At 35.9% G+C, this 25,529-nt stretch overlaps 1 long non-coding RNA gene across 1 annotated transcript in view; it reads right to left on the reverse strand.

Annotated features, from left to right (window-relative positions):
* LOC132365751 (uncharacterized) overlaps positions 1-25,529 on the reverse strand; it is a 116,677-nt gene that overhangs the window by 42,134 nt on the left and 49,014 nt on the right. Inside the window, exon 4 of the long non-coding RNA XR_009503216.1 lies at positions 9,769-9,873. This is a non-coding gene — a long non-coding RNA (uncharacterized LOC132365751). The remainder of the gene's footprint in view (positions 1-9,768; positions 9,874-25,529) is intronic.

A 25,529-nucleotide genomic window follows, 5' to 3' on the forward strand; every position in this document is an offset into this window, starting at 1 on the left:
AATCGAAATAGCATATTGACAAAACAACAGAGGGGAAAATCACCAAAACAGGGGAAAACACCAACAATCAATAAGCTGCCTATTCAGAATCATGAAGACCTTACAACTAGAATACTGGTCAGAGAGTTTCCTTTTAACCAGGTTGTTGCTGCTGCTGCTGTTGTTTTCCCACGGTCTTTGGATTTGGCGCTGCTTTTATACATGTACCTAAAATGAAGTGAAATCCCTGCCTCGAGAATTAGTGAATTAAGGAGTGATCATTAGTCTTTACAAAACACTTTATCTTGCAGATATTAACCTCTCTATTTTGCAACAACAACAACAACAACAAAATGTCTTCTGAAGACTTTTGATTGTTTGTTTGTTTGAGGACTGTTTCACCATACTTAGCCAAGGTGGTATCTTGACTTTTCAGGATTCCCAGTAGATGGAAAACCATGGCATGCGTTGACACCTCTTCTCCCAGACGCTTTTGTGAGTTTCTTGGCAAACTTCCACTCCTAAACCTTTTGCCCTTCCTACCAACCCCTTGCCAATGACCCTACCAAATACCTCTAGGTTTGGGGGCAACTTTGAAGGTTTTCAGAGAAATACTTTCTTGCTTTCCACACCCACTTATTTTTTTCCCTGATTTATTTTTACAGATAAGATAGTTTTGTTTTATTTTGTTTCTGAAAATGTAATAAAAGTCAAATGTGTCTGCCACTGTAAATTCTGTGAAATGACTCGGTCTAAATGAATTATGGCAGCAAATCTTCTCATTGAGTAGCCATCTTACAATTTGTTTATGTTTACATCTTCATCTAAAGTATCTTCCTAGATCTCAAAAATCCTTGTAAATGGACATCATCCATAGATGCCTTTTCTACTACATTTTACCATCAAAACTGGGCTTTTCTTAGGCTCTTTTCTGACCAGGCTTTAGTGAATGAAATCACAGTTCATGACAGGTATGCTTGAATTAGTTTCTGAAGACTATGGTAATAGGGAAGAGAAAGTGTTTTGTTATTATTATTATTGTAAATAATAACCAACATCTGCATAATACTGTATAGATTTGAATGTGCTGGCACATGAATTACCTCATTAAATGAGACAAATGAGGAAATTCACAGTTAATAATTTCAATTCCTGAATGAGATAGTTTAATTTTCCCTTCTCGTTACCAGACTTGAGGAGCGTGTCTATTAAGTTCATGTTCATTATCTGTGAGGATTCCAAATGCAGCTGGAATGGAGAACTGAAGTGAAGAAGAGTGACGTACTGTCAAGCTGTGTGATTAGAAAACAGAAAATGATTTTGGCAACAATATAAGTCATGAGAAATTACAGGATGGTGATAGATACACTGAAGCAAGAAGCCAGAAAAAAATAACTAAACTTTAGAAAGCAAGTGAAAAGCATTACAGCATTAGAATAATAAATTAAGATATTAATACCCTTTTAGAACTTGCTTGATATGAAAACATATACATAGATAGATAGGAAGATTTGATTGGAGCTGCTTATGGAAAGATACACAATGGAAGAAATCACTCAACCAATATCAGCTAAAATTAATTTGACGTTTTTGCAATATAAAGCCTTTAGTTATATACCCTCCCCCTAATTCTCTAATTTGAAATATTTCTCACCGTACAATTGAAAAATATTTATATTATTCCAACACCAATAACTGAAGGATAAATCCCTCTGTAACTGGAAAACATGACACCCTCCTTGAATCCTTCTACATCATCCTCATACACCAGCCCTCCAACCTCCCAACCCTAATTATCAAAGAACATAAGATGGAGATCTTGGAATTCTTTAGATAAATTCTTAGAATACGCAAAAGTCTGCTGAATTTAAGGGTAGGAACCAAAGAACACTGAGTATGTAAGAAAATTAAGGATTTATTGTTACTATTTGGTTTGGTTTGGTTTTGGGGGAGGGGGACCTCTGAGTGAGGTAGAGAAGAAAGGGAAGGAACACTGAAGAAAAGAGGAGGGAAAAAATAGAAAATGAATCTGGAAAAGAGAAAGATGAAAGGAGAACCAGAACAACAGCAAAAGAGTCAACAAGAAAGCCAAACAGAATGGTGGGAAGCTAAGGCATGAGTTCTGGAAATATCTATAGAGATTTTTAAAAATGATGTTTAATATTCAACTTAGTTTGCATTGCAATAATGTACATTTTCAAGCCCCAAATCTTTTGTGATGTTATGCACAGAAAGTCTTCCTGTGAGCGTTAACTGTGGTGTAAGTGTGTGTGTGCATGTGTCTGAGTGTGTAAAGTGGAAAAAAAGGGAAGAGTTAGAAATGGATAGTTGCGTGTATTATAAATGACGAATTTAGAATATTAGTAAAATAGGAAGAACAGCAAACAAATAATTGAAAAAATAATAAAGTTAAACATTATATAATTTAATGCTTTCTTGGTGCTGGCTCCCTATGGAAAAAGCCAGCATTAAATGTTGGGTTTTGATTCATAAGGGAAAACCAGATACCGTCATAGCATAACACCGCCCACTAAACACTAGTTAGATTGGCTGATAAGTCAGTTTTTTAATATTTAGAATGCTCAAGAACCTCACCAGAATGTCTCTGCCTCCCTAGGGGCCAGGGGTTGTGCCTGTGTATGTGGCGTGTATATCTGTTTTAGGCTGAGGCAGGTGGGTCTGGATAAGCTCTCATGGCTACCTTTGCACCAAACTTCACTTTCGATGATTTAGTTCAGTGTCCTTATTCATCCAGACAGGCAATCTAACTCTTTCCTTCCATAGTCTTAAATACTGTGGGACACTAATAAAAAGTGGTAAATTCTATCTGGATACTCTTTAAATTCTAATTAGAACTGCATTTTGACTGAAAGGTCTTAAAAAGCCAAATAGGTCATTCTTTAATGATAGGATATGTTCCACCTTGACAGCTTGAAGTAGAGGGAGAATAAAGAGAAGTTACCAAGACGAAAGCTAATTTGTTTATCTATAATTCCAACCTCACTCATGGCCAAATATTTTTTTTTCTTGCCTTCCTGAACTGCCACTAGGTTTCCATCCAGAAGAAATATTATGTACCTATTATAACTTTTTTGTTCCATGCGTGCATCTGGGAATAATTACCTTTGAATTATCTTGATTCTAGATTTCAAAACAAACTAACACCCATGGGTTTTCTCTTGACTAATATTTAGTTCTAATTGTATTCTATATTGAGTGGAGTTTTGTGGTAGAGAGCAGATTCCTTGGTAGCTAGTTTGAAAATAAGAGGATTTATTCCTGGCTCTGAAATGACTTACAGACTTTGGGGGAACGCTAAAGAAACTGATTTAAAGCTGAGCTTTGAGGTTTGAATCCTAAAGTCATACAGCTTCCAGGAAAGGGTCCTAAATCCGTACAGTAGAGGTGGACAGTTCAGGAGTCTACTAGCCTGGAAAGGGTGGGAATGTGTGGAGTCACGGAGTTGACTAGTAAATTAGGAAGCTATTGCTACAGTTTCTGACTTCAAAATACATCACTATTACTATAATGTGTATGAATAAAATGGATGCTTCCTGGTTAGTTCCTCTTCATAGATGTCCTTCTTCTGATTTCAGGTCAAGAGGATCCAGCTATTGGTGGAAATTAAATCACATAGAGAAACTTCAAGGAGTCTGGTAAGTGTGGCCTTTACTTTCCAGCCCCTGCACACTTAAAAGTGGAAGGAATGTGTTTTTGAGTGAGCCAATTCATGGTACCAGCCACATATTCTTCTTGGTTGTGGCCTCAGGAATTTAGTAGAGTAATATTTTCTATTAATTAAAATATTTAGAATAACCAGTACTTGTGAATAAAACATGGGAATAAAATTTGAAAATCCTTACTAATATTAGGGAAGAATGGCATGTAAATTTGAATAACATAGATTTATGGTTCTCAATTAGTGTTCTACATCCTTTACAGGGACATTTGGAAATGTGTGGGAACATTGCTGGTTATCACAATGACTGGGGAACGCTATGGGCATTTGCTGGACAAGGACCAGAGGCAATACACTGGACTTTAATAAAATCTGACACAATGAGGAATTACCCTACCTTAAATGCCAATAGCCTCCCTCTTCAGAAATATTGTCATGAGTAATCTCCAAATAATTTCGGTGGCCTACTTCATCATCAGAAAAATTTGCTGATTTGAGTTTTTTCTACTCTCTTATGGAAGGGTACATACCCAGATGAATATTTCCTATGTATGGAAATAGGTTTATAAAAAGGAGTATGAATAAAATAGGTTAATATTTTATGAACAAAAGAAATCATTTGATTTTAGTAAACAGTGGTTCTCAAAGGATGTTCATTTAACCAGCAGCATTAGCATCACCTGGGCACTTGTTACAGAAATGAAAATCTCTGGGCCCTGAGCTACTGAATCGGAAACTCTGGGATTGGGGCCCGGCAATTTGTGTATTAACAAGCCCTCTAGGTGATTTTTATATACTTTAAACTTTGACAACTGCTGGAATAAAAGCATCAAGGAGTGAATGCTGTAATAGTTTGGTGTATTTAGAGAAGCTTAGTTTTCATCTGCGATGAGTGTGTTAAAAGGAAAGAAACATTTTGTAATAAATTGGCCTGCATTGGGGAAATCTTTAGCCCCTCTAACAGCAATTCCTCCTAGGCATAATATCCAAGAATACATGGAGAAGGATAGATTTAAAACATGACCCACACTAGGGAATTACACCAGAGAAACCCCAAAATGAGGTGTATTAGTTTTCTGTGGATGCTATAAAAAATAACCACAAACTTAAGTTCACAGCTTAATTATCTCACAGTTTCTGTAGATCAGAAGACTCACATGGGTCTTACTAGGCTAAAATCAAGAAGTTCACCAGGGTCGCATTTCTTACTGGAGGCTCTGCAGAGGACTCTACTTCCCAGGTCATTCATGTTGTTGGCCAAATTCAGTTCCTTGAGGTTGCAGGACTGAGATCTCCATTTCCTAGTTACCTATCAGCAACCACCTTTGCTCCTAGAGGCCTCTATCTAGTTCATGCAAACAGCCACCTATATCAAGTCCTTCTCACACTTGAAATCTCTGACTTTACCTGTTGCTGTTCCTGTTCTGCCTTCCTTTTCCACTGTATCTATCTGACTCCAGCCAGAGAATATTTGTTGCTTTTAAGGGATCATGTGGCTAGAGTGGGCCCATCTGGATCATCTAGGTTACTCTCCTTATTTTAAGGTCCATAGCCTCAATTACATCTGCAAAGTCCTTTTTTTTTTTTTTTTTCTATGTAACATAATGTATTCACAGGTTCCAGGGATTAAGACAGGAACATTTTTGGAGAACCATGATTCAGCCTGCCATGTGGGGGAATTAATTCATTCATGCCTTCAGCTACAGCGTTAACCGTGCCAGGCTCTGCAGTGTAAAAAAAAAAAAAAAAAGAATGCTATAGTTCTCTATTTCAAGGATTTTACAGTCTAGACTGTGTAGAATCAGATGGGGGAATCAGAGAGAGATACCTTATTAATGATACAATTCACCTGAAATAGTGATTCCTAGATATACTATAATCCTTATGTTAATAAAAATTAAATAATGAGTCTCAGGCAGCATCAGTCTCAGGCAGTCTCAGGTACCATCTCGGTCTCCAGATCTGGTGAGGAGCCGGAGGCAGCGACTCAGTCACTAAACCTAAATAAGGCACTGAGGCATCATGAGGGAAACTAGTGAAAACTTAGAAATAGAGACCAAGGTGGAAACATAGTGGTAGAACTCAACCATATAGTAGTAAAAAGGAAGAGGACACTGGGATTTGGGGGAACTATGCACATACAGAGGAATTTCCCTTGGTGGTCCTGAGTGTTGTGTCTGAATGGTACTAGAGAGACTTAAGGAAACAAGTTAGGAGAACAGCGGTCATTACTGGGTGTGTTTAGGAGCGACATAAGCTTGTGTGCCAACACCTGCCCCAGGGTTCTGAAGCAGAAAAGGACTGATCCTGGAGATTGTGTCAGGAGGCCATGAACTCACGGAACTTGACCATCCTTAACTACATTCTACGTGGATTGGGCAATTCTCTGTCAAACTGGAAGCTTTTCTCTGTATTTTAGATAAAAGGTGTAAAGATGGGTAAAACAAGATGCCAGGTGGTAACGGCAGCTGAGAATTTAAGGTCTGGAACATGAAAGATGTTTTTGGAAACAGATTCATGTCACATGGGTCAATAGTACTTTGCTGAATTCAGCTTTTTAAGACGATTGTGGGCTTGAATATATTATTTTCCATCTTTCTTTCCTTCCTTCCTTTCCATTGTAATATGGATTGTATTAGTATCTTTTACAATAATCCGTTAGAGAGAAAATTATGAGGAGAGTTGGGAATCTTCAAATGTTTTTCATTTTTAGTGACTAGAACAGAGGGTGATATTAGTATATGCCAAGCCCAGATACCTTACTTTTTTGCCCTGCTCAGCACATTTTGCTTCCTAAATAGAGGACATCCATTTCTCCCCCAGAAATGGGGCATTTTGTATGAAAACAAAGAAAAATTAAATGATTTCCAAAAGATTATATTTTTTAGTGAGAAAATAACAGCTAGAATATCACTATACGATTCCTACTCTCCCAATCTTTTTCTCTCATTAAAGTGAAAAAGCAGAGGAAAGAGATAAAAGATTTATCCTATTTATATAGACAAATCTTTCCTACTGATGTAAAGTGAGAGAAAGGAGAGAGCCAAAGCAGGTCTTTTGGGAGAGCCTCTGATTCAGGAAATAGCACCCCGGAAGCTTCTGAGAAGTAAAGATAAAAGAGAGGAGTTGATAGGGGAGAAAAAATAGTTATGAGCGTGGGAAGGAATTGCCTTTGAGATTTTTTAAGAGTCACATTTCTAAGAGTTTTGAGACTTTTCTAATGAATGAGCTTGACTTTTAAATAGCCATTGGCATGTATGTACGTTGATTATTGCTTCTATTTCAATTTTGTATTAGAAATCCCACCAGAGAAGCAGTCTATTGCTTATAACAATCTAACCTGATGCAGGTAACAGAAAGTCAATCCTCAAGAGGGCATTACCCAACCCTGGAGCTGAGGCTCCGGTTTCCATTGACCTTTGGGGATCAAATCTCACTTCCCATTGTGTCCCAGTTGCCGTGCATTATGCAAGACTAAGTGATATCTGGCAGTTCTGATGCTATATTTAATTGTATGTGTTCACATTATGGTTTTATTGCCAATTGGATTCTGAATCTTTATGATATTATTCGGGGGGCACAAGATCATGGACAGAGGTTTATGCCTGGATTTTTGGCTCATGCCAGATGTGACCCTCCATAAATTAGTTACCTTTCTCTTGATTCAGCAAGAACTGCAATCTATGTTGGCTTGTGGCAAAGCTAACTGCAGGTGGTTTCCACATGAGATGTAGGTTCCGTATAATTTGTTGTGTTTTCCTGTGAATCTTATGTGAATTAGCTTTTACCTCATAAACCACAGAGAAGAGAAATTTCTAAAGATTGTTATAAAGCACTTGTGTTAAAAAGTGTGTATTGCTATGGAAATACTAACTAATGATAATAACTATTGGAATAGAGATTAATTGAGGGACTAAAAATAGCTCACTCCAGGCAAAATTGAGCATGTTCTTTTAATTGTGCTAGTATTATACAGAAAAAATAAGCAAAGATTTTAAGATAATATGTTTTATTCAACAGCCTCACTGACATAATTCTCTTGGGTTTTCTCATTTGAGATTGCCTCTGCTAATTGCTTTAACATTTTCCAACAAGTATATTACAGAGCCAAGAATGCCCAGTGTCCAAACCACTGATGCTTGGGGCAGGTGGGCCACAGCTGCATGAGACATAAAAATCACAGCTGGAATGCTGTTCTTCTTTGTCTAATTCTAAATATTTTATCTTAAAATATAGTGCTCAATTCTGGAAATATGACCATACTTATTCTTTAGGAAAACTGTCCAATATTCCTAATTTTTCTACACTTTTAAATGACACCCTGAAAACTTACATTATAGTTTTGCTAATCCTGACAATTATTATTTCTTCTACACCATAAATAATTATGAGAATTCCACCTTTCTTTTAAATTTGTTTAATTCACTTAGTTGATTTCCAGTCATATAAAGTCTACCATTTTATTTTATTTTTTTAATTTTATTTTTTTTTTTCTTTTTCTTTTTCTTTTTGGCTGTGTCAGGTCTTAGTTGCAGCACATGGGGTCTTCGTTGAGGCATGTGGGATCTTTTGTTGCGGCGTGGGCTCTTCATTGTGGTGTGCAGGCTTCTCTCTAGTTGTGGCATGTGGGTTTTCTCTCTCTAGTTGTGGTGCACAGGCTCCAAGGCACGTGGTCTCTGTAGTTTGCGGCACGTGGGCTCTCTTGTTGAGGCATGCGAGCTCAGTAGTTGTGGTGCAAGAGCTTAGTTGCCCCGAGGCATGTGGGATCTTAGTTCCCTGACAAGGGATGGAACCCATGTCCCCTGCATGGGAAGGCAGATTCTTTACCACTGGACCACCAGGGAAGTCCCAAGTCTACCATTTTATAAACCAGAATATAATAATGTTGGAAAGTAAAGCTATAGGCTACCACATATAGTCTCTAATATAGCAAAGCCATATCTGAACAGAATTTATTCTGAGTCTGATAAAAAACAAAACATGGGTCAAACATAAAGACAAACACATTTAATAAAACAGTGTATAACTTTGCTAGTTTTTGATTTATAAGAAAATTACACATAGAAACACTAAATTAATTCTTATTTTATTAAATAATAATATGATATACAATAATTTTACCAAATACACTTGATCAGATACCTATTCAGAATTCTATTTTCTAAGGAATTAAAGCAAAGAATCCAAAGAGACAAGTTGATTTTATTTAACTTTCAGGCAAAGAAAATTATTTAATTTATGGGAAAGTTCTTTTTCTGGGCATTTGCCTGTTTTCTTCTTTATTACCACTTGATTGCTTTTCTTCCATGGGCTATTTCTCACTGCCCTATTTTTCCTACTTCTTTAATAAGAAAAGACTCCTGGAAAGCATAATTAACATCTTCAAGTGGATATAAAAGTCTTAGCTCCCTACTAGATAATACAGGCATTCTAGTTCCAAAATTCTATTTAAAAAATGTTGTTATGTTTATTTCCACTCAATTTGAAGGCTGGGGTAGAAAGGCCTTAAGATTTTGTTAAAGAGTGTTGCTGCTAGTAATCCCTGGAGTAGATAGATAATTCATTTAGAAATATTGTCTTAAAAAATTAAAAAATCAACTTTAGTTATTTTAAAATACTAATGAGTGCTCTTTACATGGTAGAGCTGATACAAGTTTGTGAATTTCCTATTTACTCAATCTCACTGTCTTTTCTATTGGGCATGAAACACATATATATCTAGCATCACCTGCCATTACATTGTTATTGATGAGAGGTATCAATTGCTTGCAAATAGAATCATTCTTCATTATAAGAGGCAAATATCCATCCCTCAATCCCTCTCTCTCTTTCTCTTAAATGATATGTGTCTTTTCCTTAACCAATTTCCTTGGAATATATCATTATTATGAGATGGATGTTTACGCCTTCCAAAATTTAATGTTGAAGCCCCAGTGTGGTGGTATTTGGAGATGGGGTCTTCGGGAGGTAATTAGAGTTGGATGAGGTCATGATGGTGTGGCACCCATGATGGGATTAGTGCCCTTATGAGAAGAGACACCAGAGAACTTGTTTTCTCTCCCTCTCCCTCATTCTCTCTCTCTTCCCCTCACCCCCCACCCCCACCTTACCTTGTGAGGACACAGGGAGAAGACAGCATTCTGCTAGCCAGGAAGAGAGCTCTCACCAGAACTTGACCATGCGGGCACCCTGATCTCGGACTTCCAGCCTCAGAACTGTGAGAAACAAATGTTGTTAATAAGCCACCCAGTCAGTCTACGGTATTTTGTTGTAGCAGCCCAAAAGGACTAAGACACAGCCCAAGCTAACCCAATCATAGTACTCATTTTTTATTCCAAATAGGTTTAACAAGGACATATTCAATCTAAGCAGCTTTCTTGACCATACCTCCTCCACTAAAGGCATGTTTACAACCATAATTCAATGACTTAGTGCTTTCATTCTTCTGTGTATTTACTTAGCATTAATGTTTTAGCAGGAGACAATGGTGCCTTGCAAATATTGCAAATGTTTTAATACTATAACACTCAACAAGATGCAGACTCTTGCATATGCATTTTGAAAGGTGGAAAAGACTAAATTTCTAAAGAGGTGGGTGATAAATTCTAAAACTGAAAATTTGTTTATTTCTAGACAATAAAAGATATTATGTAAAACTATGTTTTTTAAAACTGTGTCTGTATTCTTCTCACTAGTATTATAAAACTGTTCATTGCATTGCAAATTGACTACAGTATTCATTACAAAGTGAAATAATAAATAGAAACAATGAAAAGAACGTTTCCTAATAAGGATAATTTATTTGCATCTAGAGAATTTATTATACTTCCATGCATTGCTATTCTTGATTTGAGCAGCATTTACCTCCCCATAGCTGAGACAAGCTTACAATTTTTTAATCAGAGGAAACTAGCAATTTTACTATTTTAACTAGATTATAATATATAGTCTTGTTGTTTTTGCCACAAAGCCCTGGCTGCTGAACTGTGATATGTCATTGGCATGATCATGTAGTGGGGTAAAAAATAAGAATGTTCTTGTATATGTGCAACTCTATATGCATCTTTTAGAACATTCCAATAAATCTCATGTTATTATCCATGAGAAATTTAACTAGGCTAATTGACCACATGGAGCAAATTAGTGTAAACCTCGTTTATTTAATATAGTCATGAGAAATTGAAAATTTCTTTTTTAATTATCCAACATAGAAAGGCCACAAAAGTCTTACTAGGGAATTTCTAATGTGACATATAACCAGTTGATATATTAATTAAAATTAAGTCTGTATATTATATACATGCATATTACATATACATATATGCTAAAATAAAATGTTGGCTAATAGCAAATGCTATGAAAAATAAATATCAGCTTATTAATTATAATCCAATTTAAATCATTTAATTCTAAAGCTATATATATATTTGGTCTATTGAATTTTATGTTTCAATAAAAGTGTTTTCATAGAAAACCTTTTATGAAGTCTATGTCTGAATATAACAACTTCTCAATGATCTGATCATGGGAAATAAAATACTTTTCCTCTGTTAATAGTTATTATTGTCTTTAATAATGTCATGATATAATAAATACAGAAAATAATCATTATTGTTTTGCCCTTAATTAATAGTAAAATTACAGTAAAATTTTTACTAACTTACACTAGTGAAAGAGAAAGAACAGTAAATTGATGGAATTCAGAATCATAAAAAAATCTTAAAGAATTATGGTTTTATTATGTTCACATAGATATCAAAAGTAGGTTAACAAAGTGATATCAAATGTCCTGAGAAACACTAAGTTAATTGATAAAGGGGAATGATTTATACATTTTCTCATTTATCATGACTTATTATTAATAACATCTTTAGATTTTATTCTCTTAAACAGTTTAGACATGCTCCTTGCAAACACTATTACCAAGGCTTAATTTTTTTTTAAAGCTAGCTGTATTGCCAGGGGTTACAAATAAGCTCCGGAAAAAGAAAAATAGACTCTTTGCATTCCACCCTCAAAACCAGCTCCTTCTGACAGCATAAAAGAGAACATATTATTCCCGCTTCCCTAGGAATAAAAGAAATTTTCTGGTAACTGAAATCAGGAGCTTACAAGACGTATACTTGATACAGGTAAAAGCTATAATTCAGGTAATGTGTACAATTTCTAGTCAAGTTCTAGGAAAGTTATTGTGGCTAATCTAAATATTGCCTAGAATACACAAATGACATCTGACTTACTTATGAAATACATTTTTTAATCTTTCTTTAGAAATTTGAGATTGACACAAGGAAGTCTATTACCACTGCCTATTACCTATCTTCTCCCTAGGACTTGGGTGAGAGATGAATTCACTCAATCACTATTTTAAGAAAGATTAAATGAAAGCTTTGCTTTGTGCCAGGCACTGAGCGAGGTGCTGAGCATAGAGTTCAGAACAGATACAGTCTTCCTCCTCCACAGAGTTAAACGAAAGAGCTAGAAACTAAACAATTTGCAATACAAATAAATAATTACAGTTGCTATAATGCTATGAAGGAAAAAATAAAGATGTTATCATTGAAATGGTTCACCTGGATCCCAAACAGAGGACTCTACAAGGATTTGGCCATGTTTTTCTATCCAGGAATGATCAAGAGAGAGAAATCTTAAACCCAAAGGACATCATTAAACTAGTCATTAGAGAGAACACTTGTTCTAAAGCACACATAATTTCTTAGGCTTTACCTGTGGCTTAAGTGAAATGAATCTTAGTATCCTCTCTCTCTCTTTTTTCTGTTTCTATTCACAAAACCATATTTTGATTACCAACTTAGAATTCCTGGTACTAACTTTACACTGGGAAGGAAATGCTCTGGAAAACACACACAAATATTTTAGTCACTGGAAAAATTTTTCCACATTAGAATGTAATATGTGAGTGCAAGAAATTGGTTTTTTTTCCCCAGCTTTATCGAGATATGATTGACATATGTAAGTTTAAGGTATACAACGTGATGATTTGATACATGTGTGTATTGCGGAATAATTATTACAATAAGGTTAGTTAACACTTCCATCACCTCACATAATTACCATTTTTTATAGTGAGAGCATTTAAGATCTACTCTCTTAGCAACTTTCAAGTATCTAGTGCAGTATTGTTAACCAGATTCCCCAAGCTGTACATTACGTCCCCAGAATTTATTCGTCTTAGAACTAGAAGTTTGTACCCTTTGACCAACACCTTCCCATTCCACAAACCTCCCACCCTCAGCTCCTGTTTCTATGTGTTTGGATTTTTTAGATTCCACATATAAGTGAGATCATACAGTATTTTTCTTTCTCTGCCTGACTTTTTTCACTTAGTATAATGCCCTCAAGTTCCATTCATTTTGTCATAAAAAGCAGAATTTTCTCCATTTTTATGGTTGAATAAAATTCCACTGCATATATATACCACATCTTTTCTATCCATCATCTGTCGATGGTCATTTAAGTTGCTTCCATATCTTGGCTATTGTGAATAATGTTACAGTGAACATGGGGGTGCAGATATCTTTTCAAGATAGTGATTTTATTTCCTTCAGACATATACCCAGAACTGGGATTGCTGGATCCTATCATAATTTTATTTTTAATTAAAAAAAATTTTTTTTGAGGAACTGTCATACTGTTTTCAGAAGCAGTCAGCCTGTGCTAGAGTGCGCCAGGGCTGGGCTCTGTGGTGAAGTTGGGTGCCCACTTCACTCTCCTCCTCCCACCAGGAGGATGTCTGTTTCTGTACTGGGCTGTCTGGGCTTGGGGAAGCGATGGTGGGGCTAACCTATCTTTCCTACCCTCATCAATGCATCTTTCCTTATTTCTATGCTTCACTTAGGTGCTGTAATCCCTCACCTATATTTGTAGCTCTTGGTAAGGTATTTTCATGCACAGAAAGTTGTTCAAATTGGTGTTGTTTGTTCTGTTTTTGACATGAAGTTTGGATGTGGCGGTGGCTGACGCCTTTTCCCTGTATCTGTTATTTTTCCTTTTTTCTTTCATAAGGAGGGAACTATATTGAGTAACCCTACCAGCCTTTCTCTACCCTTACATTAGCTCTTCCCCTGGGAGAAGCAGTGAGTTAATTTGCTAGGATTTTGGAATGAGAAACTGGGCATGTTGTTCATCTCCTTTGACTACCCTCTATCTTTCCCAAGGAAGCATCCATTGACTTCACTTCTGCCTATCTAATTCGTCATAAAAATCTAATCATTTCTATATTAGTGATAGTTTAAATTTAACTTCTCAAGAAAATAAACTGGAAATTTGTCATTAGGTGCCTTCCCATATGATAAAATGTTTACAATAATTTTTAAATTATTCATCAAAAAGCAAACAAAAGTATTTTTAAAACACTTGAGGTTAGCATAGAGCTCTTAGGGATCTATAAACCTGAGTAATGCGATCCTCAATAGTAAGTAATACTAATAAAATAAATAATTTGTTGTAAAAAGGAGGGTTTTTCTTTTTACAGACTTTTTGGCATTATGTTAAACTTAGACATTTAAGAGATTTGAAATTTGTGTATAAATAATTAAACACAGATGTATCTTGATTAAAAGGGCAATTCTATTAATTTTTAAACACTTTGATTTATGTCAGAGAGCGCTCTGCCTATGTTTTCTTCTAGGAGTTTTATAGTATCAGGTCTTACTTTTGGGTCTTTAATCCATTTTGAGTTTATTTTTGTGTAGGGTGTTAGAGAATGTTCTAATTTCATTCTTTTACGTGTAGCTGTCCAGTTTTCTCAGCACCACTTACTGAAGAGACTGTCTTTTTCCATGGTATAGTCTCGCTTCCTTTGTCATAGATTAACTCAGCGGTCCCAGACCTTTTTGGCACAAGGGAGCGGTTTCGTGGAAGATAGTTTTTCCATGGACCGGGGTGGAGTGGGGGCACAGCTCAGGCGGTAATGCGAATGATGGGGAGCAATGGGGAGCCCCATATGAAGCTTCGCTCGCTTGTCTGCTGCTCACCTCCTGCTGTGCGGCCCGGTTCCTAACAGGCCGAGGCACCGTAAGTGCGTGGGTTTATTTCTGGGCTTTCTATTCTGTTCCATTGATCTATATATCTGTGTTTGTGTCATTACCATACTGTTTATTACTCACCCATAGAAAAGAATGCAATAATGCTGTTTGCAGCAACATGGATGGACCCTAGAGATTATCATGCTGAGTGAAGTACGTCAAAGACAAATATCATATAATATCACTTACATGTGGAATCTAAAAAAAGATACAAATCTGAAAAATGATACAAATGAACTTACTTACAGACTCACAGACATAGAAAACAAACTTGTGGTTACCAAAGGGGAGGGAGGGAGGGATAAATTAGGAGTCTGGGATTAACAGATATACACTAATATATATAAAATAGATAAAAAACAAGGCCCTACTGTACAGCACAGGGAACTCTACTCACTATGTTGTAATAACCTATAATGAAAAATAATCTGAAAAAAGTATATATTGGACTGGCCAAAAAGTTTGTTCGGGTTTTTCGTACGATGTTAGAGAGAGATATATCTGAATCACTTGCCTGTGCACCTGAAACTAACACAACATTGTAAATCAACTACACTTCAATAAAAATCTTTTTTAATTTAAAACACTTAACATCTTCACATTTTGTTAAATGCGAATTTATACATATTGAACTAGCCAAGCTATTGACCATAGGTGAAGCTAGACTTTGAAAAAGAAGCTAGAGGTGAATACTTGTGATACTTGTTTGTTTTGCTATTTAGAAACAGAGAGACCTCCTTTTTAACATTTTCTGTTGTGTCTGTCATGTATATTCACTGAGCCATAATATTTATCTCACCACACACTCACAATTTGTCTACAAATATTACATACCATATTTAACTTGTGAACTTTTGCCTTCACTTGGCCTAGTCCTATAAAACTATGTGGAGGGCTTCCCTGGTGGTGCAGTGGTTGAGAATCTGCCTGCCAATGCAGCGGGCACGGGTTCGAGCCCTGGTCTGGGAAGATCCCACATGCCGCGAAGCAACTAGGCCCGTGAGCCACAACTACTGAGACTGCGCGTCTGGAGCCTGTGCTCCGCAACAAGAGAGGCCGCGATAGCGAGAGGCCCGCGGACCGCGATGAAGAGTGGCCCCCGCTCGCCGCAACTAGAGAAAGCCCTCGCACAGAAACGAAGACCCAACACAGCCAAAAATAAATGAATGAATGTATAAATAAATAAATAAAGGAGTTCCTTTAAAACAAACAAACAAACAAAAACTATGTGGACTCTTAAATTGTTATCTAATAGGCTGTTAGAGGACTAGAGACCACTGTCCTGGATACCAATCAACTGCCATTGCTTCCATGGAAGTAGGGAGACTCTTGCCATATTACATATTCCTTGGGAGAAAAAAATAGTCAACCTTCGTCTTGAACAATTTTCCACAAATATTATTTGTACTTAGCTTGTTTGTTTTATGTTCACCTTTGAAAAATGACAAAAATTTAAAAACTATGAAAGAGGGTGCTTATTAAGGAACAAATTGCTATCACATGATTTTCTTTTTGAAAAAAATTATCAAGTGAACAATATTTTTAAATAAAACAGCAAAAGAAAAAACTGTATTTTAAACCCCCCCAAAAAAACCATGCTTTGTAGGAACCATCTGGGTAAACAATAGCTGGAACAAGAGCAGAGAAGTGAAAGCAGTAACTTTGTTCCATTTTACCTTCTTATTCTATTCTTTGAAGTCAGTATTTTAATTGACTGCCTGAGTTGGCAACTTCCAAGCTCCCAGTCAGAGATGGTACTCTCAGACCCCTTCACAAATCTGTGGAGTCGTGCTGTGTTCAACCTTTTAAATGATGGTAAGAATTGAACACATCTATTCCAGCTTCCTGTTTCGTAAAGAGGACAAACTATTTGTTGTGACCCGCACTGTGAAGGGGAGACTCACTTGCTTAAAAATATCTCCTTCAGGAGTAGACAAGTGAAATTCCCAGATTCCTAAAAGTAGAGAGTAAGGATTCATGAACAGATTTCTGAAATTTTGTCTGTTACTGTTTTATTGTTGTTGTTTAAGAGCCATTTGTTAAAACAGAGAGGCCTTTTGGAAAATAAAATACCTTCACTTTCTATCATCCTGTGGGTGTTTACATGATTATAATGCTGAATCCTATTCACAAATCTTTTAAGCTCCTACAAACGTGATATACAGGTTGACTATTTGAAGGGGAAAATACTTGGAAGAAAGATATGGGATTAGTTTCTGTAAGCTGGGGAGTCAATCTAGTTAACTAGAGGTAAATATTTCCTGCTCTCCACTTTCTAGGCTCCTTATAGGATTGCATGTCCTGTGGCCCTCATAGTTGGGTAAATCATATGACTAGTTTTCGCCAAGGAATGTGAATGGAAATAGTGTGTGCCAATTTTATGGCAGAGCATAGAGGGTTCTCTGTCGTCCTCTTTCCTTTTAACCTGATCATACAATGTTCCAGAAGGTGGCTATGTTGGCTGCTCTGGGGCTCCCAGACAATTCTCAGAGGACATGTACCTTGAGAGAAAAATAAACCTTTTGTTTCCAGTCACTGTGATTTGAGTTTATTACGCAGCATAACAAAGTCGAACCTGATTAATATATAACCATACTTCAATAATTTTTTTAGGACCCGACTCTTCCTGAAGATGTGAATGATTAGTCAAACTATATGTACTTTGTCCCATATGGAAATACAGAATGATGAGGCCACTTTATACTGTGTATCCTTTAACAATTAAAAAAATCATTTTCACATATATTATCTCACTTATTTTGTAAAATAGTCCTCTTAGAAAACATGAGGAATTATTATTATTATTACCACTGTGAATAAATTGAGGTTAAAAATAGTTGAATAATTTGCTATTCAGTCACAGAGCCAAGACTTAAATACTCAGATACATTATAATTTGTTCTTCCTCTCCTTCTAGCACTTTCTTTTTCCAAAATCATCAAAAGCATTGTGAATACCCAAAAGGTCTAAGTCATATGCAGAGTTAACAGACCAGATCCTATAATGCGAAGTTATATAAACTAAAAAAGAAATGTCCTCCATTAGGATGAAGTCCATGACCACTGAGGACCTTAATTACAGAGCCAGGATCTTTACATGTAGTAAAGATACATAGTCATTGATTCTGTGCAAGAGGGAACTAGTACCAAATAACACATATTATGAATAACCTCTTTATTTAAAAAATATGGAAAAACCACCAAGAATGTTGGCTCTACAGTCCCCCCCCCCACAAAGTAGCATTATATGTTTTCTTGAAATTAGGAGTATGGAAATCATGCAGTAAAACTGAAGAAGCTAGTTTTATCATTTTTATTGGGGGCCACTGGAACAAGTCATATTCACAGAAATTCTCTGCATTTCTGTGAATCCTAAGAGAATTCTTGAAAAATAGTAAATAATTACTGATTAGAATGGGGGTGGGATAAGGGAGCAGTAAGAGGAATAACAAAAGTACCATTTAAGTATTATTTTTAAGAAGAATAAAAGAGACAAAACCACAAATAATAATGAATCCTGTGCGTTCCTTAACATCTAGCATGCTATCAAAATTGTATGAATTTTGCCTAAATGGATGCTTAAGACTTGGTGTTCATAGGAAATGCTTCCGAGATTTGAAGAAAAATCTGTCTTTTGTTTTAAGAGTGACTCTTAAATGTTTATAGAAATACAGTGGCACTTCTGCAGGCGAACCTGTCACTATCTTCGCGTCTAGCCAGGTGTGAATCACAAAGCCTGCATATGCGATTTCCATCACAATGGAAATAAGGAATAAATGAGGTTATTAAATGTAAACTGTCTTAAATGAAACACTTTAACATTCTTCTCTTCAAAGACAATCATAGTTTTTGTTACTAGCCAAGCTTATTTTTTTAAATTGGCAATTCTATGGAGTATCTCAATTTGAATATCAATTTAAGATTCAAGATAAAGTGGTATCTCATTTACCATGTTTTTATAGTAAGTATGAATTATGCACATGGACCGTTTAAATATTTGTGTTTTCTCACAAAATTTAGAGTGTAGGCTTGCACACAAAAATAGTCACTTAAAAGTCTCTTCAATTTAATTGTTCCATGCTATCAATTACCTGTGTATATATGTATACAGAATAAGAAGCTTTTCCATCTGAAGGGATTAAGAAACATTTTATTAATACTAGAAATCTATATTCCAGATTTAGAGTACCTGCACCTGTGCCTGCACCTGTTTATTAAGGATCAGAAAAGGAACAGCAGATACTTTCAGGTTTCAGGGGGTAAAGAATAGGATTTTCCCTACCTCGGCAGGAACAAGCTGTAAGAATATGTACCCCTGATATTAGTCAATTCCCAGCTATTAAGGTTTCCTTCAGTATAGTTGATTAATTAGATTTTTTAAAAGTCAGGCAATTTACACCTGTGATATCATACATCTCTTGAGGCTGATGGACCTGAAATCCTTAGGATGTTAAGAGATCCTCCAGGGCAGGAGCAGGAGGGGGAGAGAACAATTCCATGATCTGGTGCAGTCACACTTTTCTATAATGCGTATGGTTTATGTAAATGTTCCATTAACCGGAATGAGTTCTGGAGTACAAGTATCAACAAGGGCTGGAGGCATATGGCAGTGATTGTAAAAGACATTTCTGAAAGCTCTGCTCTGGTTAAAGCTTCAGCCAACCTGCGTAGAGATTTTATTCTATCCTGTGAAAACAACTGGTGGACACTAGGGAGAATAGAGTGTATCTGAGTACGAGCCTATAGGCCATACAAGTATCTTTAAAGAACTGAACTTAAGTACATCAATGTCCTAATAGGAAATATAGTTTACTTCACATAGTAAGTGTCAATAGTTGAGAAGGAGATCGGAGAGGAGGCTGTGGCCTGGGACCCAGAATAAGCGTGAGTGAGAACACTAAGTAAAGAGAAGGTGTCTTTACAGGTTCAAAAAAAAATCTGCTTGATTCAAGTATTGCTAATACTCTAATTCATTTTAATTTAATAGTTCTAAGATAGTTGTTTTCATTGTTTACCAATGGATTGGGGAATACTAAAGAAAATTTTAAAATCTGAACAAATATTTTAGAAGTTATCCTAACAACTCAGAGATTGAATTTAAATGGGAATCAGTTTCTCAAACTTCTAATTTATATTTCTTCCCAGGAAGTGATAACACCTTAAGTACAATAATGAACTAAATGGAGTCTTAGCTTTTCTTCTTCTCACAATATATGTGGGTTTTTTCCTTGTTTGACAAAGTCATTAGAAGCAATAAAAAAAAATCAACCTCCAAAACTTCACTGTGGCCATCACTGGCAAAGCTACCATAAACTTTCTCTTAATAAAAATAAATTGTTCAGTTTTCCATTTCAGTGAACAAGAACACTCACCCAGAAAATGAAGTTTATGTATAATCTATCAATCTAGATGAGATGGCGTCTTGGTCATGAGGGAAGCAAAGAGCTCTGGATAAGAAATATGAAAATCTGAGTTTCAGTTTTTCTCTGTCTCTTACACTATAACTAGGACATTGCAGAAATGCAGGATCAAAGTTCCTTGTCCACAATGTTAGAACTAAGTTATTTTCTAATTTTATGAACTATGAGTGCCATGAGGGTGTTCTAGAGGTACCTGATGTAAACTTACTCAGCAGAATTAAGGCCCCTCAGGTTCTAAAACCTTTCATTTGACTCATTTGGCAAATATCACTTGGACTGAGGGAAAATAGCTATTAGTTGGAGGCTTCCGGACCCTTCATTAGCATTCCCATCCCTCGTTCACTATACATGATAAGTCTAGATCAATACCTAAATCTATGGGAGACGATGCTAAGAAATGCTGTTAGTGTAAATTTATTCACTGATCGATGTAATCAAACATTCAACAAGTATTTACTGAGTAATAATTATTTTTAAGGCACCATTTTACACAGACTGTATACAAGAAGAAATTCTGTGCTGTCACAGGGCTTATGTTATATTAAATGCTAGTGTACTTCATAGCAAGGATGGTTAGATCCAGGTATCAGGAGTCTGATCTGGAAAGAGACCCCATTCCAGACATTACTGCCAAAGAAAAAGGCCATGGCCTTGACAAGGCATGGTGGAAGGCATAGCTGCTGAGATTCACCAACAACCAAAACTGGACTGTAAGTTTTCAAAATATATGTTCCCTGATATGTCAGTATTAATTATGTTTATTATGAATAATTATACCTGAGAAAAGTAATTGGACTATCATTAAGCCCAGAATAATTATGTTTCAGGTCTAAAAGAAAATTTTTGATTATTTAAAAACTTATCTTTAATTGTGAGCATACAAACTTGTAAATATACAATATTTATACCAGCTAGCTTTTGGCAAGAATTCTACGTCTTTTTTTGTTCCTTTGTTTTTTCTACTCTCTCTAGCCCCAATTTTCAGCATCTTCTCCTCCTTTTCTGAGACTCTGGTTCCTCGAATATCCAGTTCCAGAGGAAAAGTTCTCATGAATACATTCACAATAGATGTCAGGGGATTGGCTAAAATACATCTAAATGTGAATGTGAATTTTAAGAAGCAAATGGAGGAAGGCAATGCATAACATAATAAATATCTTGTTAATAGTAGATTCTCAGGCATCCAATGAGAAGTTGTTTCAGGGAGAATGAATATAGAGAGGAGTCCCTAATTTGCTTATGAATGACATCCATGGTTCCTCCATAGTTGTTTACTTAATTACATAAACATTTATTGAACATGCTTTATGTAACAGGTATCTGGTCTACTGGTGGAGACACACATACACATACACACACAATTCCTATTCTTATGGACCTCACTCAGAGTGAGAGCAGCAACTGCTTTGGTCTGCCAATACCTTCTCTCCATCATTTACCGGCATGAATTAACCCTAGGATAAGCCAATCACAATTGTTTACATTACAGTCAGTCATTTTCATTTGTCTGATGAGGGGTAGAGGAGGCAATGCACCAATGATTTCCTTTATGAGGACTTTTAGAATGTATTTGAAGCTAGATTACTACATACTAGTGTCTACAGGAAGATAGACAAACTCCAGCTGGTGTGACCTCCACAACTGTCCTGCATCCAATCTATACTGAGGATTACTTGATTATCTCTTCTCTTTATTCTTGGAAAAATAACTGGCATCTTATCAATACTTTCCTTTTTTGCTTTCAATTGAAGAACTTGAATTTTTACAAAGAGTGTACATAGAACTAAGATGCTAATCAAATCATTATGAATATTGTAATGTATGCCATGGAAGAAAAATGACACAGAGTTATGGGTCCTTGTAAACAGGGATAAAATAGTTTGGAAGTTTAATAGGAGGTATCCTTAAGAAAATGACATTAAATGTGTGTTACATTCCAGGTAGGTGAAGAAATGGATCTAAAATTGCCTATTCTTAATTAATTAATTTAGAATTTGAACCTAGCTCTGTTAACATGGTTTCAGTGCCATTTTCTTGAAACAAATCATGGAAACTTTAGGCCTCTGAAATCCAGTTTCCTAGCAATTTAGTATCTTCTGGAGTTTTGATGACTGCCAGGGTGAGGGGAAGTGAAGCATATTATATGATACCACTTAAGTTCACCCTGCTAGAGATGTAACTCTTCCCCCGGGGAAATAATACAGAATCTAGATCAGCAGAAGAAAAACACAAAGCTCTTTTTGTCTATCTATTAGCAACTGGTTCCATCTTAGGGTTGCCTCATAGAATTCTTGTAATCTAGTAGACATGAGTTCAGAGGCCACTTTGCCTGAGAAAGAAGTACTAAGTCAGCAATTCTTATTTGTTGGTGGGAGGACAAGAAATGGCCCATGCAAAGTGTGGGGAGTAATGTTGGTAATGTGTACTCTGCTATCTTCCCCTGGCAATAGTCCCAACCAGTGCAGATAGTCAAAAAATAAAGCTATAATTTGGATCTAAAAGTTTGGAGAATGTGAGACAGTTATAATCCTCTAGAACACTTGTTACTTCTGGATAAACCCTTTTTCTCATGAGAAAGAATGAAATCATTTTGGATCCTTCTCTCTTTATTATATTATCACATCTTCAAAAAACATCTTGAGATCAGGAAAATGTTGAGAACAGCGAATGGAAATAAAGAACCAGAATTTATGGCTAGAGCCATAAAAATAGTGTTTTTTCTTTTAAGACAGCAAACTTTTTGTTGATGTTTAGATACACTGATCAGTTTGCATTATAACCAGTTTATTCATAATTAGCAAGAACTACTATCTATCCAGCACTGACTTTTGTCAGAAAACATTAGCTTCATTTAATCCTAATAACAATTCTATGAAGCAACTATTATTACCACTATCACCAGTTTTAGAATGAAGAAATGGACAGTTTAAATAGCCTGGCAAAGGTCACAGAGTTAAAAAGTACTAGAGGTATGATTAAAAATTTCTATTAGATGCCAAAGCCCATGCTTCTCCCACAGTACTAACCTGACTTCTAGGGGTTGAGTGTGATTTTTAACATCATACATACGTGTTTATTTATTCCTACATTTATACTGACATTTGCAAATTTTATAAAATAACCTTCAACCCATATTGCAATTAGGATAACAGGGGTTATGGTGAGACACTCCCAACATTTATATAGAAGATTGCCCTCAGGAGAGTTCACTTCATCAAATCCACATAAAACTGCTATGATTAGCTATCTGCATTAGAAAATCAAAATGCTGTCCATCAGCTGTGTGCTAATGTTAAGAACACAGGAGATCTGAGAATCACTTCAGAGACAATACTTTCTGTATCTGTAATCGACCACATGGAGATGGAACTGGTTGAACCTATTGGGAAAAAGACTGTGGGAAGAGAAAAGAGGTGCTGAGCCATGAAAGCATGAGAAAAGGAAAGTCTCAGAAGCAAACACTGGCAGAGCATCTCCTCCCTGCTGTGGATGGAATGAATATTTACTAAGCAGGATCAAGTAGGAAGGTGTCCTTTGCAAGAGCATCCCCCTAGTAGGTGAAAGAACTCAGGCTACCTTAGCTAAACGTCACTTAAGATAAACTGACTTTTGTTCTGATGCCAATCTCACTACTGTGGTTGGCCAATTTAAGTATTCTGGTCAATTAATGGTTGTAAAGTAATGTATTGATATTCTGGTTTATGTACAGCTTCTGTGTGCTGGTTAATATGAGTCTATTTCTACAAATGAGAGAAAATGAGAAGTTCTCTCTTGTTCTACAGATTAAACCCTGACTATAGTGAATCAAATTGGTAAAGGCCAATTTCTGGGAACTTTCTGAACAAGCAGACACCAATGTCCATGTTATTCTCTTTCATCTTATTTTTCACATTTTTTAAGACTTTTACAATTCCTATAGGTATTTTTTATTGGAGTATAGTTGATTTACAATGTTGTGTTAGTTTCAGGTGTACAGCAAAGTGATTCAGTTATACATATACATATATTCATTCTTTTCCCATATAGGTTATTACAGAATATTGAGTAGAGTTCCCTGTCCTGTATAGTAGGTCCTTGTTGGTTATCCATTTTATATATATTAGTGTGCATATTTTAATCCCAAACTCCTAATTTATTCCCCCCGCCATGTTTCCCCTTTGGTAACGATGAGTTTGTTTTTGAAATCTGTGAGTCTGTTTCTGTTTTATAAATAAGTTCATTTATATCGTTTTTTAAAAAATTAGATTCCACTTATGAGTGATATCATACGATGTTTGTCTTTGTCTGACTTACTTCACTTTGTATAATCTCTATGTCCATCCATGTTGCTGCAAATGGCATTATTTCATTCTTTTTTCTGTCTGAGGAACATTCCATTGTATATATGTACCACATCTTCTTTATCCATTCCTCTCTTGATGGACACTTAGGTTGCTTCCATGTCCTGGCTATTGTAAATAGTGCTGCAATGAACAATGGGATGCATGTATCTTTTTGAGTTATGGTTTTCTCAGGATGTATGACCAGGAGTGGGATTGCTGGACCATATGGTAGTCCTATTTTTAGTTTTTTAAGGAATCTTCATACTTTTCTCCATAGTGGCTGTACCAATTTACATTCCCACCAACAGTGTAGGAGGGTTCCCTTTTCTCCACACCCTCTCCAGCATTTATTGTTTGTAGACTTTCTGATGATGCCCATTCTGACCTCATTGTACTTTTAAATTACGTTTCTCTGATAATTAGTAATGTTGAGCATCTTTCATGTGCTTTTTGGCTATCTGTATGTCTTTGGAGAAATGTCTATTTAGATCTTCTGCCCGTTTTTTGATTGGGTTTTTTTTGACGTAGAGCTGCATAAGCCATTTGTATATTTTGGAGATTAATCCCTTGTCGGTCACTTTGTTTGCAAATATTTTCTCCCATCCTTGTCTTTTCATTTTGTTTATGGTTTCCTTTGCTGTGCAAAAGCTTCTAAGTTTAATTAGGTCCCATTTGTTTATTTTTGTTTTTATTTTCATTACTCTAGGAGGTGGATTGAAAAAGATACTGCTGTGATTTATGTCAAAGTGTGTTCTGCCTACGTTTTCCTCTGAGAGTTTTATAGTGTCCAGCCTTACATTTAGGTCTTTGATCCTTTTTGAGTTTACTTTTGTGTACGGTATTAGAGAATGTTCTAATTTCATTCTTTTACATGTAGCTGTTACAATTCCTGTATGTATTAATAACTATATCATGGGTACCAAAAACCATTTAGTAGAAGTTGCCTGTTAACGTATTTGGGGTACTTCACTCTGGCCTAAATCATCTATTCTAAGGGATTTTCTCCTATCCTCTAATCTCACCCACCCAAGGTATGTACTGACGAAGAAAAAAAGAATTTTGCAAAAATTTTGGTTTATACA

The sequence above is a fragment of the Balaenoptera ricei genome, chromosome 5 (assembly GCF_028023285.1).
Source record: "Balaenoptera ricei isolate mBalRic1 chromosome 5, mBalRic1.hap2, whole genome shotgun sequence".
Lineage (NCBI taxonomy): Eukaryota > Metazoa > Chordata > Mammalia > Artiodactyla > Balaenopteridae > Balaenoptera > Balaenoptera ricei.